Source organism: Somniosus microcephalus, chromosome 3, assembly GCF_052327205.1.
Source record: "Somniosus microcephalus isolate GS21.2 chromosome 3, FLI_Smic_1.0, whole genome shotgun sequence".
Lineage (NCBI taxonomy): Eukaryota > Metazoa > Chordata > Chondrichthyes > Squaliformes > Somniosidae > Somniosus > Somniosus microcephalus.
The window spans coordinates 324,947,060-324,964,915 of record NC_140989.1 but is presented as its reverse complement, the minus strand read 5'-3'; the positions used below and the strand labels follow the sequence as shown (position 1 = coordinate 324,964,915).

The 17,856-nt window shown below is 48.7% G+C and overlaps 1 long non-coding RNA gene across 1 annotated transcript in view; it reads left to right on the top strand.

Annotated features, from left to right (window-relative positions):
• The window catches only part of LOC147122198 (uncharacterized), an 80,505-nt gene that overhangs the window by 21,231 nt on the left and 41,418 nt on the right, over nt 1–17,856 (top strand). The window contains exon 3 of the long non-coding RNA XR_015077702.1: nt 6,504–6,622. This is a non-coding gene — a long non-coding RNA (uncharacterized LOC147122198). The remainder of the gene's footprint in view (nt 1–6,503; nt 6,623–17,856) is intronic.

Below are 17,856 nucleotides of genomic sequence, written 5' to 3'. Positions count from 1 at the left end.
GGGCTCATTTGCTGGCACTTCCGATCCCTGGTGGCCCAGCTGGGCCCCGGGTTGTGCTGCACACGGCCCCTCCCCTTTAATAAGGGGAGGAAGGCCTGTAGTACCGCGGCACGTAGCGCCATGATATTGACTCGCAGCGTCCCAAGAGGGACGTGGGGCGCTTCCAGTAGCGCCCCTCCTCCCTCTCAGGACACTACCTGGGAAAATCGGCTGCAGGGGTGCTAACTTTTTTGGGGCGCTAGCCAATTTTTACCCCTTGGGCTTCACTCTACAGCAGTCAGCCTTTTCTACATTCACCACATTGGGGGACCAGGTAATGCAACACTGCAGCAATCTTAGTAAGTCTACTTCCACACACACCTTTGGCCATGTTGAGGACTGCACAGCAGGAATGGCAGGAACAGGCAAGAATTGTGCTTTTTCTGATGGTGAAGCCATATCTTTTTCACTCAGCTCTCCCACTCAAATGACTACATTAGTGTTGCACAGCATACGAACTCAGGCAGCCACTATGTAAAATCTGTGGTGCCTGTAGTTGTAGGGCCATCTACTAACTCTGCACAAAGCAGGTGGCAGTATATGCAGTCTGTGGGGGCTGGCGGGGAGGGTCACATAACTTAAGCGTAAGCTTGGCTCAGTGGTAGCACTCTTGCCTCTGAGTCAGAAGGTTGTGGGTTTAAGTCCCACTCCAGAACTTGAGCACATAATCTACGCTGACATTTCAGTGCAACACTGAGAGAATGCTGTCTTGTCAGAGGTGCTGTCTTTCAGATGAGATTTTAAATCGAAGCCCCATCTGCTTATTCAGAAGGATGTAAAAGGTCCGATGGCACTATTTAAAGAAGAACAGGGACGTCTTCCTCATGTCCTGGCCAACATTAACAATTAACCAACACCGCCAAAACAGAATGATCTCATTGCTGTTTGTGCGACCCTGTTGTGCGCAAATTGTCTGCTGCATGTGCCTGCATAACAACGGTCACTATACTTCAAAATAGTTAATTGGTTGTGAAGCTTTTTGGGACATCCTGACTGTAAAGTCTGTGGGTTGTTTAGTTAATTAATACACAGACTACCAGAGTAACTTAAAACAGGACTTTACTATTCGAAGGTCAGGGCGAATCTGCCAAATAAATCCTGACACAGCACTTATATACCGGTGTGGTCACCGTCGGTATTACAGTATACAGAAGCCAACAAAGTAGTGCCACACCTAAAATAGTTCTCTTAAAGGTGAACGGTTACATACAATGGTTTTCTTAAAGGTAGACGGATACATACACTACAATCCTCCCTTTTTAGCTTACAACATACTTAGTCCCCCATTAAACATAACATATATTCAACTTCATGTAAAACAATTCACAGGTATAATCTATGCGGGAAACGGTTTACAGATTCAGTCTCTGCGGGAACAGTTCACAGATTCAGTCTCTGGTCTTGACTCGGTCCGAACATCTCTGTGGTGTAGCCGGTTCACATTGCTAGCGTGACTCATCCAATAGTCTTTCCCTTGACTTAACAGCTTGAACTTCCGTCCTGCTGAACCAGCAGTGCTGACTTTTACAAACAGCTGGACTGCCTTGGTAATTTTTCCTACTTGCCAACTGATTTGGCTCCCTTCGTAGGGCCCACGTACATGATCTGGTAGAAGTGATAATGATTTAGATGGTTATCACCTTCTGCTTCGTCTTTTTCTTTTCTGCTTCTTGGAGACTCTCGGGGCTCCCTTATCAGCTGCCAGCTGTAGCGCCACCATCTCCCTATGTTCCTTAGACTTTAAGTGCTTCATCCTGATTTCTGCACTTTGGGAGTTTTCATCACAAGCTGGGCAGACCAAGTCCTCGTAATATTCCGTGTCACTCAACAGGTCATGGTAATATTCGGTGTCGTCCTGAACTAGTCTAGCGAGAGGGCCTGCTACTTCTTCCTTACCCAACTGGACGTTAGCCGACTGTTGTTCCCTCCCTAGACATCTTTCCTGAAGAGACTTCTTCATGCGTTCATATTCATCCCGCTCTTCCTGGGTTTCCTGCAAATCCTTCACTAATGACCTCATTTGTGATTTCAATACTTCCCCTTCCATTGGGGATTGATTGATCGGGCTATTCAATCCTTCGACTGGAGCAGCTGTTTCAACATTCTGTTGTTCACATAGACGTGATTCAGCGTACTTTTGGCATCCCAGTAAAATCTGTGTTGCAACCTCAGCTATTTCCATAACTTTTGAGAGCTCCGAACTCCTTCCCTTTGAAGATTGAAGCTCGTGTTCAGATTGTTCCCATTGCAGAGTCTTGTCCCTCAGCATATGAAGGAGTTGGCTGACCGTTAACTCTTCCACGGGAACACTGTGGATCAGAGTCTTCTCCATTTCATCCACCTTTTCCTCCAATGCTTTCACCTTCTTTTCCTCTTGTACTTTGGCTTTCAGCGCTCGGAGAAGTTGTGCCTTGATGCTCTCTAGCTCATGTTCAGGGGCCATTCTTACAGTCTCTGTGTTTCTTACAGTTTCCTTTTCTTCCACTGAAAGGATTCCCAGTTGAATCTGTTCTTCAAGTTGTTGAACCTCGGTCATTGCCGCCTCATATTTGTCTTGGGTTTCCTTCAATATTTTTATGAGTTCTTGGACATCTTGTCTTTCATGTTCTGCCATGTCTTTCACCTCTAATTTCTCATCTATGGATGGAACTTCTACCGATGAATCTGTCTTGGCCTTGAGCTCATCAAGAATTTCCTGCAGCCTTTGGACTTCTTGCTCATGTTCAACCTTTAGTTGCTCATATGCTTCTACTGAAACTAGCTTTTCGGAGGTTGCCGAGTTAATCCCCTCCAGGATTGTAGCCTGGGCCTGTTCATACTGTTCCTTCAACTTCTCAAACTCTGCTTGTAAGGAGTCGTAGAGAAGAACGGGAATAAAATCCTGGCTTCCTGAAGATTCCTCTTCATTTGCTCCTTCCTGCAAATATTCTAACTCCTGAACAGCATAAGGGAGATGTGATCGGTAATTGGTCACAATGGCTCTATGGTCGCTCTCTGCTTGAGCTAGCTGCTTCTGTTGTCTTTCCAGATTCTCCCATTCGGTGTCATAGAACTTTTTCATTGTTTTCATCTCTTGTTCGAGACGGTAACTCACTTGTTCTACTTGCTGTCGTAATTTGAAATAAAGTTGAGTCCGAGCTCGGTGTTCGTCAGTCATGGATATGTCCGTAAACTGAACAGACTCAGAATTCTCTGTCAAACTATGTTGTCGTTGTTCGGTGGAGTTCTGTTCTGAAACTTTGTTCTTCTCTGGAGCATAAGCCTTTATGCATGCCTTCGTTCTTCCAACCTTAGTCGGCAAGTCCATTTTAGCCTTGTCTTTCATATTTGGGTTGGTCTTATCGTCATCCGTTTCAGAATCTGAGCTGATTGTCTGCACCGAGTCCTCACTCGTTATGGCTTTTAGATAGTGCCATTCCATGTCTATTTTCTTGATCCAATCCCGTCCCAGAAGTGGTGGTCCTCCCTCAGGTAGTATGTATAAGTTCATTCTTGGGTGTTCTTTACCCCCATCTCTCACCTTGACTCTTATCTTCCCCATGGGGTATACTTTATGCCCCGTGTATGTCTGCAATACGAACTTGGTATCTCTTAAGGGTATATGTGAGAATAGCCGGTGGTAATCCCTTCGATTTATGACTGATAGAGCTGATCCAGTGTCCAACTCCATTTTCACTTGGACTCCAGCTATTTTTAGCATGACCCAGATAGTTTGTAGGTCAGCTCCCTTACTCACATTGTGAATTCTCAGACTGCCCAGCTCCTGGCCGTTTGGGTCTGAGTCCGAATTCTGTTCGTCTGAACTCTTCTCAGCCACCTTGTGTACCTTGTTGTACTTTCCTGTGATGGCTTCCTTTGGTTGTTGGTCTTCTTCCCTGACCGGCATACCTTAGCTATGTGACCCAGTTTGCCACATTTCCTACATTCCTGGTTCTTAAACCAGCATTGGTTCTGGTCGTGTGTTGTCTTCCCACAACGATAGCATTTTGTTGTACTCGAGGTAATTTGATCCACACTGAGTGCCGCTGCCTTTAGCTGCATTTCCGCAGTTCCCTTCGCTGCGGCTTCGTGCGATGCTGCAATAAGGACAGCCCTGTCAAGTGTAAGGTCGTTCTCTTCGAGTAGTCGCTTTTGCGTTCCTTCCTTTGGCAACCCGCACACGAACTTGTCTCGCAATGCCTCTGTCAGATTCCCTCCAAACTGGCAGTGTTTCGCTAGTCTACGCAGTTCGACCAAGTATTCTGCGTTGCTTTTGTCTTTCCTTTGCGTTCTCGCATAGAATTTGAATCGTTCCGCCAACATCAACGGTGTGGGGTTCAAGTGATCCTTCAGAACAGTCACAATATCATCGAAAGTCTGATCCGCCGGTTTAGCTGGTGCTAGTAGATGCTTCAAGAGCCCGTATGTCTTCGCGCCCATCGAGTTTAGCAAGGTTATAGCTTTGTCATCTTCTTCTATTTTATTGGCCTCACAATAGATCTCAATGCGTTCCACATACGTGGCCCAGTCTTCTACCTCGGAATTAAAATCGTTGATGTTACCACGCTTAGGCATCTTCCTCTCTTCCTGATAACACCACAAATTATTTCTTTAAATTTTCTTTTATATTTTTTTTTCCAAGATGGCGGTTCCCGCGAAAATGGCGGTTTCCCGTGCTTATCTTCTCTCCCCGCCCACTTCAATGGCGGTTTCCCGCTTCTGTCTTCTTCCCCGCCTAATGGCGGCTTCCCGCGTTTCTTCCCTAGCGGGAGGGGTACACTTTCCCCACGGGCGACGGCCGCTGGCTTTCAGGTTCACAGCCTGCGTGTCGGCTTCAGTGCTTTCCCTTTTCTCGGCAGGGGAACCGGCGCTGGGTACACCCCGTTGACGGCGAACAGTTTCAGCCGCTGGGCTGGCTCTCGCTCAGTTCCCCTTGCTCGGGCTCTGTCTCTCTCCCGCTCGCTCGGCTCTACCGGCGCTGGGTACACCCCGTTGACGGCGAACAGTTTCAGCCGCTGGACTGGCTCTCGCCCAGTCTCCCTTGGTCAGCTCTGCCTCTCCCGCTCGCTCGGCTCCCAATCGCGCCTCCCAGCCCTCTCGCAGTCCGGTGCTTCCCTCCCCGGCTGCGGCTGAGTTTTTATATCTTCCCGCGCCTACGCTCCCGGTCGCAGTGCTTCGTGGCTTCGGTCGCTGCCCGGCCTTTTTCGCCGGTCGCGGTCTAGCTGTCTCATGACGCCGTTGCGTCCCCAGCCTGTCTGTACCGCGGCTTCCTTGCTCCACGCTGCCCCAGTCTCAGCGCCTCTGGGCCCGACTTCTGTCCGGCTCCTTTCCCCCTCGACCGTGGTCGAGTGCACCGCCCTTATCCTCCGGTTATTCTTTTTACTTTTCCCTTACTCACAGTCACCGTGGCCGGCTTGCTTCTCGTGCTGATCGGCTCACTCCTCACCGTGGCAGAAGGGACAGTCAGTGCCTGTTGCTGATGGAAGTCTTTGTCTCTGAATTCTTCCTCCTTTCCAGCTCTGCAGACTCGAGTTTTCTCCCAGCAGAATGACGAGGGCGGTTGCCTCTTCTCGACGCTCGTTAACTGCTTCGGAAGTATTGTTGCCGCAGGGTACGATCGGACTCATCGCCACTGTAAAGTCTGTGGGTTGTTTAGTTAATTAATACACAGACTACCAGAGTAACTTAAAACAGGACTTTACTATTCGAAGGTCAGGGCGAATCTGCCAAATAAATCCTGACACAGCACTTATATACCGGTGTGGTCACCGTCGGTATTACAGTATACAGAAGCCAACAAAGTAGTGCCACACCTAAAATAGTTCTCTTAAAGGTGAACGGTTACATACAATGGTTTTCTTAAAGGTAGACGGATACATACACTACACTGACGACATGAAAAGCAGTATAAAAATGCAAGTTCATTCTTTCTTCTTTCTTTACTCCTGACAAGAAGAGGATCCTTGAGATCCTGGGCATGGAGGCAGTAGTGGGGATAGGAAGGGTGAAATCAATGACCTCCCCAAATCCATGGCCAATATCATCTTTTCTTTTTCATTCCTCATCTCCTTAATCAACCACTCATTCACTCTCTCAGACACCAGCATAACACACAGCATCTATCCATCTCATGGCCACCACCCACTGAGGAAACACTTAGAAGGAGATTGGAAGTAGAAGATACACAACATGCACTTTCATTAAGGGGACACAGTAGGGCAAAACACATTAAACAAAACTGCACCACACGCTGTAAGGGTTAATAAAAAGTTGAAATGACTGATACTGTAATGTTTCCTGACAGTTCTTTTGGTATGATGGCAGATTTAGATAACTGGGGAGAAACGTTGTATTTGTGTGTTTGGATGTAGGGCTGGGGCCAATGGAGACATTCCTTTATTTGGCAACTGTATTGAGCATATGTGCAGATGACTGTTGTGTTTTTAATATTTCAGGTACTTAACTAAATGTATTGTCAATTACAGCCTACCTTATGACCCTATCTGAGTGACTAGTTCCTTGTTCAGACAAGTCTTCTGTCTCCCGGTGGCGGTTTTCTTCTGCTACTGGTTGCTGCTGCCTGTCTTCTCCTGGCAGCTATCTGGTAAGGCCATTTTCAGGATGTGGTAAACCACTGTTGTTAGTATTGTTGTTCACTGTTAGTACTGTTGTTCACTCTTGCATATTGTTGTACTTGTCTGTGCATGCCTCAGCTGACTCCGCCCCTGGCTCCACCCTCATGGCTGGGTATAAAGGTCGCTGCTCAGAAGCCTCCAGCCCTTTTGGATACCAGGCAACCACAAGAGGCATGCTCTGTTCTTTGGTAATAAAAGCCTGTTTATTACTTTCTCAATCTCCAGTCTTTTGTAGCAATTGATAGTGCATCAATTTTATTACCAAAGTTAAATGTTGGCTGCGGATGCTGATCAACCGATGGCGCAAAACGCTGAGCAGCAGGCGCTGCTGCGAGCCCTCAGACCAACATGCCTGGACCTAGACCCCCAAGAAGCGGGTTCGTCGACTAAATTCGCACAATGGCTGCGTTGCTTTGAGGCGTATCTGGAAGCCTCGACCGTGACTCTTGATGAAAATAAACTGAAAATCCTGGCCTCGAAGGTGAGCCACCAAGTCTATACTTTAATCCAAGATGCGACGACCTACGCGGCGGCTATCGACCTACTGAAAGGGCAGTATGCACGCCCGGTTAACACGGTCTATGCCAGGCACCTTTTAAGATCTCGCAGACAGCAGCCCGGGGAATCGGTGGAAGCCTTCCTACGGGCACTGCGGGTACTCGGACGCGGCTGCGACTGCAAGGAAGTATCGGCCGCGGCACATGCGGAGGGATTGATACGAGACGCTTTCGTTGCGGGTCTAAGGTCCGACTACTCCCGGCAGAGGCTGCTGGAGAAGGGTGAAATAGACCTGACAAAGGCAGTGTCCCTCGCGCTCTCGCTCGACGCGGCCCACAGAAATATGGACGCTTTCTCCCCTCATCGCCCCGCGCCGTGGACGCCGCAATCTTGGGCCATGGGACCGCCACCTCCGACTGCTGCAGCGATGTCCAAGGCACAAAAATGCTATTTTTGTGGCCAAGCTAAACACCCTAGAGCACGCTGCCCCGCGAAGAATGCTACCTGCTCCGGCTGCGGGAAGAAAGGTCACTACGTTAGCACCTGCAAAGGGAAGACCGCTAACGCCAGCAGCGCTGCGTGCGAACCGTGGGCGCAGCCATCTTGTCCGCCATCTTGGGCTCCCCCAGCCGCGTGGGGATCGGGACCGTGGGCGCCGCCATTTTGTCCGCCATCTTGGACGCCTCCGACTTCAACCACGGGGGAGCCGGACTCAACCACCGCCTCATCTGACGACCACATCGACTCGCTCGACCATACGCTGGCCTCCGTGACGCTGGACCAATCTCTCCCTCATCAACTGTCCAGGTCCATGATGGATATTACGGTAAACGGCCGCGCCACTACCTGCCTTTTTGACAGCGGGAGCACGGAGAGCTTTATCCACCCCGACACGGTGCGCAGTTACTCTCTCCCGGTCCTGCCGACGCGCCATCGGATCTCTTTGGCTTCCAAAGCCCAGTCAGCGGACGTCGGTGGCTACTGTGTAGTGACCCTTTCAGTAAGGGGCACAGAATACAAAAATTTTAAACTTCTGGTCCTGCCCCATCTCTGCGCTGCCGTTCTACTGGGGTTGGATTTTCAGTGCCACCTTAAGAGTGTCACATTAGCGTATGACGGACCCCTCCCCCCACTCACAGTCTGCAGCCAGCAGCTTTTAAATCGCCCGCCGTGCACCATTTGCAGCCTCTCCACCCTTAAAGTCCCCCCCCCCTCCTTGTTCGCTAACCTCACCCGCGACTGTAAGCCCATCGCTACCAAAAGCAGGCGTTACAGTGTTGGGGATAGGAGCTTCATTAAATCCGAGGTAGCGAGACCCCTGAAGGAAGGGATTATTGAAAGTAGCACCAGCCCATGGCGAGCACAAGTGGTGGTAGTGAAGACTGGCGAAAAACAGCGCCTAGTTATTGACTACAGCCAGACGATCAATCGCTACACCCAACTAGATGCATACCCACTCCCCCGCATATCTGACATGGTCAATCAGATAGCACAATACCGGGTGTTCTCGACGATTGATCTGAAGTCGGCATACCACCAGCTCCCCATCAGGGCTGAGGACCGCCAGTACACAGCTTTTGAAGCTGACGGTCGGCTCTATCACTTTCTCAGAGTTCCCTTCGGCGTCACCAACGGAGTTTCTGTCTTCCAACGGGAGATGGACCGGATGGTTGACCAGAACGCGCTCCAGGCCACTTTCCCATATCTAGACAACGTCACCATCTGCGGCCACGACCAGCAGGACCACGACGTTAATCTAGAGAAATTCCTCCGGACGGCCCAGCGGCTGAATCTCACATACAACAAAGACAAATGTATGTTTCGTACTACGCGCCTCGCTATTCTTGGCTGCGTAGTGGAGAACGGAGTCATCGGCCCAGACCCCGATAGAATGCGCCCCCTTATGGAGCTCCCCCTCCCCCACTGCCAGAAAGCACTGAAGAGATGCCTGGGGTTTTTCTCTTACTATGCTCAGTGGGTGCCCAACTATGCGGATAAAGCCCGACCCCTCATCAAGTCCGCCTCCTTCCCCCTGACAGCAGAGGCCTGTGCAGCCTTCACTCTCATAAAAGGAGACATTGCGAAGGCCACAATGCACGCTGTGGATGAGTCCCTTCCTTTTCAAGTGGAGAGCGACGCATCCGACTTTGCCCTAGCTGCAACCCTTAACCAGGCGGGGAGACCCGTGGCCTTTTTCTCAAGGACCCTCCAGGGCCCCGAGATTCGACACTCCTCTGTCGAAAAGGAGGCCCAGGCCATTGTGGAAGCCGTGCGACATTGGCGGCATTACCTGGCCGGAAAACGATTTACCCTGCTCACTGACCAGCGTTCAGTGGCTTTTATGTTTCATAATAAGCAGCGGGGCAAAATCAAGAATGACAAGATCTTAAGGTGGAGAATCGAACTCTCCACCTACAATTACGATATCTTGTACCGGCCCGGGAAACTCAATGAGCCCCCAGATGCCCTATCACGTGGTACGTGCGCCAATGCGCAGGTTGATAGGCTACAGACCCTCCACAATGACCTCTGCCACCCGGGGGTCACCAGGTTCTTCCATTTTATCAAATCCCGTAACCTGCCCTACTCCATCGAGGAGGTCAGGACCATGACCAGGAACTGCCAGATCTGTGCCGAGTGCAAGCCGCATTTTTATAGGCCAGACAGAGTGAGCCTGATCAAAGCCACGCGCCCCTTCGAGCGGCTGAGCATCGATTTTAAAGGGCCCCTCCCCTCCTCTGACCGCAATGTGTACTTCCTCAATATAATTGATGAGTACTCCCGTTTCCCGTTTGCCATCCCTTGCTCGGACATGACCAGTACCACGGTCATTAAATGTCTGAATGACCTCTTCGCCTTGTTCGGTTTCCCTAGCTATATCCATAGCGACAGGGGCTCATCTTTTATGAGCGACGAACTTCGGCAGTACCTGCTCGCGAGAGGCATTGCTACAAGCAGGACCACCAGCTACAACCCCCGGGGTAACGGCCAGGTGGAAAGGGAGAATGCGACAGTCTGGAAGGCAGTCCTTTTAAACTTAAAATCTAAGGGCCTTCCGACCTCCCGCTGGCAGGAGGTCCTCCCTGCGGCGCTCCATTCCATTCGGTCGCTGCTCTGTACACCCACCAATGCCACTCCTCACGAGAGAATGTTCTCCTTCCCCAGGAAGTCCACGTCGGGGATTTCGCTACCAACATGGCTGACTTCTCCAGGTCCCGTCCTACTGCGGAAGCACGTGAGGACCCATAAGGCGGACCCCCTGGTCGAGAGGGTGAGCCTCCTCCACGCCAACCCGCAGTATGCTTACGTGGTGTACCCGGACGGGCGGGAGGACACAGTCTCCATTCGAGACCTCGCACCTGCAGGTGCTCCTGAAACACCCTCTTCGCCACCCACCGCTACTCCTGCCTACCCCCAGGACACAGTCCCCGCACGAGACCTCGCACCTTCGGGTGCCTCTGAGAGACCACCTCCCATTACCCATGCTCTGACCCCTGTAGACGGCATGCAGCAGCCCCAGGGTCCGCCACCTGCTACACCTCCTCTGAACGAGACACCGGGTTCACCATTGGATGCTGCACCATCACCGCCGCTGCTGCGACGCTCAGGACGGCTTACAAGGCCTCCTGATAGACTTCAGTACACAAATTTTTAGTGCACTTCACCCCGCCGGACTCAATTCTAAACAAGGGGTGAATGTGGTAAACCACTGTTGTTAGTATTGTTGTTCACTGTTAGTACTGTTGTTCACTCTTGCATATTGTTGTACTTGTCTGTGCATGCCTCAGCTGACTCCGCCCCTGGCTCCACCCTCATGGCTGGGTATAAAGGTCGCTGCTCAGAAGCCTCCAGCCCTTTTGGATACCAGGCAACCACAAGAGGCATGCTCTGTTCTTTGGTAATAAAAGCCTGTTTATTACTTTCTCAATCTCCAGTCTTTTGTAGCAATTGATAGTGCATCACAGGATGAAGCTGTCTAAGATGCAGTGGACAACAATCATTTTCAACACCTTGGCCAATGGGACTGCATGCCTCCCCTGATCCTACACTTCCTCGTCCAGAACTAGCAGATGTGGAAGGATGGTCTTTGGGATACCCATGGATTCTATTTAGGTTGAGGTTAATTACAGTTCCTTTAGCAGTTGACAGATGGAGTGCAGCTTTAAGAAGACGGGAATAGCTGCAGTAGTGAAACCTAAGGTCACCATGAAATAAACAATGAAATTGTCGGGTCAAGGTGCAGGTACTAATACAAATCAGACACCCCTTTAAAGAACAGGATCCAACATGGGCCAACCATTCAGCAAGCATTTTATACGGGCAATGACCTCCAGCAGCGCTGTGCAGGCGCTGAGAACTCGTTATGTGGGAGGACTATATTAATATTTATTTGAGACTTTAATGAGCCTAGTGTATGCCTGGTGCAAATGCTTCAGCACCACAGGTGCTTCCACACCACATTATACCATGCTATGTGCAACAGTAGCACAGGATTCAGCACCCGATAATATGGGTCACTTACACCTAATGTGCATACATGCTAGGAGTGCTGAGCATCTCATACATGTAAAGGGCGGGGACCTGGTTTATAACTGCTGCTGCACAGGGAAGCTTCAAATTAAAAATGTTAAAATAAATTATTTAAATTAACTGGATTTTTTGTATGTTGCTGTAATATTTTGCAATTTTTACCTATTTGACCTGGAAGGGATGTTGGATTTAATTTATATTATGTTATTATGGATGTGAAGTTAGTTTCAGTTTACAAGATTTAATTTCCAGAGATACATAAGCCAGTTAGAACATTGTTTCGATTTGATCCAAAGTGGAATATCAGATGGGCCAGCCATGTACTCATTGTAAACTGTTTACTTTTGCATATTGTATTAGTCTTAATGTAGGTCATTAAGAGTTAGTCCTAGGTATTTCATGCTATTATGATAGAACAGATTTTCATTCACGTGGCCTAGAAGAGACTTTAGCTGAAGGGACAATACTGTTATTGCAAGATTCCACATCAAGATTAACGTGGCGGTTTTCCGATCAAGGTGATAAATCTAATTGGAAGCTCAGTGACTAATCCTCATCCCGCAGTGTTGGGGGAGGGGTCAGATTACAGCCTCTCTCTCTGAAGATGGCAGTCTGGAACAATCAGAGACACAGAGAGCTCTCGTGCTCTCGTCTGTCAGGGAGGCTGAGAGATTCTAGGCTGACGTATGAACACACAGAACCTGTAAGAGAGAAGATTAGTGCCAGTTTGCAAGTGAGTTTAGTCCATAATAAAGGCAGAGTTGTGTGTTTGCTGGCTTATGGTTTAAGGAGCAACAGGAAATAGATGTATCGCATTGGAAAACTGTATTTTGTTCATTCATGTACTCTGTAAAATAAACCAGTTTGTTGGTTTTCAGTCAGCCTTGTTTCTTTAAAGTGCTTTTCGGTCTGCCTTCTGAAAAAAAACAGGACAACGCACGTGGCAGCACATGTGAGATCACAATATCCAGTACGGACATGAGGCATCTATTGCGCCAACCTCTGGGTAACGCTATCATTTAACTAGATATTGGGCAGTAAAGTAAAGGGACACACCAGATGATGGGGAACATGAGACCTGCTTACGGGAGTGGCTGGTGGTGTTGAAGCTGTGAGAATTTTCTACTGCAGGCAATCTGTGAAATTTAGAATAGCTGCCTATCACCAGCAGGCTCTGCAGGCAATCTGTGCACGCATTTGACGCAGCTAGTGTGGCCTATCAGTATGTTACATAGTGCACACAAGGGACGGGAACCCCGTGAAAAGCAGCCGCTTGTCCAACCCAGCTTCAAAAAGCGAAGCCTGCAGTTTCAGCAAGAGGGGCAGCAGCTTCCACCCACACACGATAATTCAAACAAATGTGCACATCGACATGAATAATGCAGAAATCCTCAGGAGAACAGTCGCCGACTCAAGACTGTGGCAGTCACTAAATGCAGGGAGCACCAACTACCAGGCTGACACAGCGGCATAACAATTTCTATTCACAGAATGCCCTCTGTGCTTCTGCAGCTGTCGTATGCGGCTCCTCGCAGTGAAGGAATGCCAAGCAAGGACACTCATTTCATGGTTTAAAACTTCTAGAAGCCTTAATTTATTAATTATCTATGAATAAATTATATTTAAAAATCTACTTTTGCCACTCATATTTCCCTCCTAATTGATTTTCTTTTAAGCATCGCTGCAGAAGGCCATCGAGGATCAGGTTTTTGTTATAAAACACAAAGTAATCCTTCTGATGTAAAAATAGTGGATATTTGAGAGCATTACAAGCACTAATCCAATCTCAGGTTTAAATGATATGCACCACACGAGCTTTCTCTTGCAGTTTACGCCTTCATTGGATTGCAGCCTTATGTTCATCCACTCGCACTCAATCAGTATACTACGCATATATAGCCACTATCTATATTTTCCTGCATTGTGCCACCACAGAAGGCTGGTATTGCTATAGTAGATCAGATAATTGCCTTGTCATCACTCTCAGATACCAATCATCATTTTATATATAAATCATCTGAATCCCCCAATTAGATTGTAAATACTCCCGGATATCCATTATTTTAATACATTGCTGGCGCCGATTCCCCTATCAGGGCAAAATAAAATGGCCCTCTGCTCTCAGTGCTCCCATGTGCACCCATGCTAGTTGTGTGGCAAGCCAACCATACTTTGCTTCCATGGAGTTGGGTCATTTAAATAATTTTGCTCCCTGTGTGTATTTCTCATGTGCAGGGAGCGTTAGCTAACCTGGGGGTGAGGAATCTGAAGTGCAGCAACTCTTCAGCAGCTGCTGGACTTATACGGACGCACATGCTTCATTTTGTTTGGGGACTGACTGCTGGTTAGGAAGATGCAGGAGCACCCAAGTACTGCCCTCTTCGCTGAAGAACTTGGCGGTCTGACGGAGGAGGCAGTGCTGAAGAAAACAGTCATGTTTCAGGGTAAGGGAAACACTCGTGATAGAGCCAATACGCAGCTGATAGGGCAGGAATCAGATAGGGAGACGCACATGGGAGAACCTGGTGAACCACCAAACATTAGTGAGGAGGAGCAAGTGGAGAAAGCAGCAAATGATTAGCAAGAAGAGGGAGGGAGGGAGGGTTAGGGCTAGAGGGGCTGTTGCTGTAGTATCCATGGATTTATACATTACTGGGGCAGTGCTGATCAATCAACAGAAGCTCTCATGTAGTATTTTGAGAATTTTCAGAGTTCCCTGGATGAAATGGCAGAGAATATACAGCAGCACTGCACTGGCATCTGTGCAGGAAAATCAGAGGGCTTGGGACACCTGCAGAGCACCATTGATCGATTGGCAACTCTAGGGTGCCCTGTCGGGGAGCCTCCAGTGACAAAGGTGCAAGCACTAATTTGTTTGTTTGTTCCTTCATCGTTGCTGGGCCAAAATCCTGGAACTCCCTCCCTGACAGCACTGTGGGAGTACCTTCACTTCATGGACTGCAGCGGTTCAAGAAGGCGGCTCACCACCACCTTCTCGAGGGCAATTAGGGATGGGCAATAAATGCGACGGCCACATCCCAGGAACGAATAAAAAAAAACTTCCTTTTCCCATTGAGGTGGCACTTAGAAGAAGCGGAAGATTAAAATGTAGACAGCAGAGACCCTACACTAGCACCAAGGGTGAGCACTAGGAAAGCAAATATTGGTGCAGGGGCAAAAGTGCAGTAGGCAACTAAACTGGTTGCACCTCCTTTTGAATGCTTGAGGATTAATATTTCAGTGGAGGGACCTTGTGGATTTAGTCCTTTAATGTTCATAATTGTCATTATTTTTGGCTAATTAAATCAACAGGCAGTAGAACAGAGATTACCTTTACCGATGGCTCAAAATCTTGGGTTGTAGCCCATGTAAAGCTGCGAAGGAATCACATTGCTCCTGAAGACCAGCGGCATTACCTTTAATTAGCGTTCCCGAAGCGCCCAGCCTCCCAAACAATGCCTCCTGCAGCTGTCGGTGTTATCGCCCGGAGATGCTGCAGGGGGCGGACCGATTTTCGGGTCCGGGGCGCTAACAGGGCGCTGCGCAGCCAGATGACGTCACAATCTCCGGGCGCAGGAGAGTGTGGCACTAGGGGTTACCGCAGCGCAAACCGCCAGGTGAATTTCGCGGGTGGCGGTAACATTGCTGCACCCGGGCGGTAAGCCGTTAGTGCCCCGTTATCACCCCCCCATAGGCGTTAACGGGAGGCGCTAACCAGCCGAATTTCTCCCCTGTAGAGCCAATTTTCATGTACTTGTGAAAGTGGGTTCTAAATGGTTAACGACTGGTGCAAGTCATACCACAACGGTAGCATGATCGGCACACACACATTTTTGTAGGTTATCTGCATAATTATTCACAACTCAAAGCACAGATTTAAAAACAGAAAATGCACCGGTGGGGTTGGAAAATTGTGTTTAGGTGAAATTTAACGGGAAAGAGACAATTAATGGAAAGTGGCAAAATAAAGGGACAAAACTACTTATAGTCTTTGTAAAAGCTCCACATATTGGCACATATGGGGTGTAACTGACAAGAAAATTGATCTCACAGTATTCTGTTTGGCTTCTCTCCCTATCTGACAGCCCGTCTTCACTTTTTAAAAACATATTTCTCCTTTCAAAAATAAATGTATCACTTTTCCATTGATGTTACCCACTTTGAGCACTGCGGGGGTGGGGGGTAGATTTTGCGACCTCCTGTCCAGTGGAAATGGAGCAGTAGTGCCCCAGAAATGGTGGGGAATGACTAACTGCCCTGTTCCCACCATGGCCGTGGCTGCAGCAATCTTCCCCTGGTACTACCGCTGGGGAGTGGGCCTTTGGCGTAGCGGTAGCATCCCCGCCGCTGGGCCAGAAGGCATAGGGTTTCGAACCCCGCTCCAGACAGACCCGGCAAGTGGAGTTGGAGCTCCGGCTCTAAATTCTGGGTTGACATCCAGCGGGATACTTGCATCCGTGGGTGTGGGTGCCCCCCCCCCTCGTATGGGTTGTGGGAGCCCGTAAAACCCTCCTGCCATAGGACTAACCACCCTAATGGCTGGTACGAAGATGGTTACGGTCACGGTAGGAGCGTTAATCGCGGCCAGAAATCCTTCCACCACTTCATACAGTTCCCCAAAGGGAACAGTGTGAAGACACGTACGACGACGACTACCGCTGGGTGGCTGGAGGGCCGCCTGGAGTCAGGCGGTAGGCCCATTTCAAATGCAAATCAAGATCTTCGGATGTACATGGAATGCTGTTTTAGGGTATTACTTGGTGACGTGGTGCCACGCATGCTCCGTCCAGCATCAGCTGGCAGCCCGGTCGAAGAGGAGCCCACGGGTTTGTGTTTTTGTGGGGCCGCAAGAAGTGGGAGTGGTCCACAAGAGCAGCCCGGGCCTCTGCCACTCCAGGTACCCCGCGCACTCAGACCCTCCCCTCCCCAAACCCCATCCTAGGGTTACCAACTCTGGTTGGATGTATTTCTGGCGGTTTCATCATAGGACCTCCTGCCTCCAACCACCCTGCCCGCTCAAACAGCCTCCTTTACCCATCTCCAATATTTTTTATTAGCAATAAACGAAAATATAAGAAAAAGAAAAATGCGCCCATGTCTTTTAATGCCCTTATGATTTGTTCGCCCTGGTTGCTTACGGCAGTGTCCAGGAGATTAATCTGTAATTCCTGGTGACTCCAGGCCAATCCTGGAGAGTTGGCAACCCTCCCCTGCCCTGGGGCATTTGATTGCTGCCTGCACTAGTAGGCATCTGGAAGGCTGGTTGGCTACCTGTGAGTGGGTTTGTGCTGTGAGCCTGCACAAACTCATCAGGGGCCTTTCAGCCCTTTCGGCGGATGCGGAGAGGGGTGATTCTCTCAATCCTTTGCTGTAACTTCAGCAGAAGATCTACGAAAAACCCGGAAAAGCAGCGTAAAAGGCGACGTTTACACTGTTTTACCAGGGCTTCAGCAGATCTTCCGCCAAAGTTTTGGTGGCCATTTGGGAGAAGCCCTGCGGAAATGCCTGGAGTTGGCTAATATTTACAACTGTTTTTATTCTGTCAGCTTTTCCAAAGCTGTCGGTCAGCTCGTGTCAGTTTTCTAGGTTACCACGTATGTCTCACCTGACCCAAGGTTGTTGGGCTGTGCTGAATGGGAAGAGATCTGGTGAGAGCAGTCGCCACCCATAATTCCCTGCTGAGTTTATACCACCATTTGTTATTTTCTTTTTAAGTCAACTGTATAATATATTTATTATATTTATCTTTCAAAAATGATGGATTGCTTACAAATCCTAAAAGCCCTCTTTGATTGCATCAATGAAGAATCATAATAGGCTTATATGTCACAACAGTCTCATTTATAGCAGGACATATTTGGCAGATTTATGGCAATGCATTTCTCTAACGGAGTGAAGATATTAAACCCCACTTCCAAATTGTCTTAATTTACACACAAAAAAGCTACAGAAACTGGTTGGCTTTATTCAGTTAAATCTGGTCCTTAGTAGTTGATTTAATTATTTTGTGCAAACTCACAATTGCTATGTTTAGTCAGTTGTGGAAATTGCAACCAAAATAATTATAGTAAAAGTAGGCTTACCAACAAAATAGTCATTCTGGTATCAATGCAAAAGAAGCAGCAGCATTAACAGACAGATAGGAGGATTCTAGCCTGTATCTTTTATTAAAGAT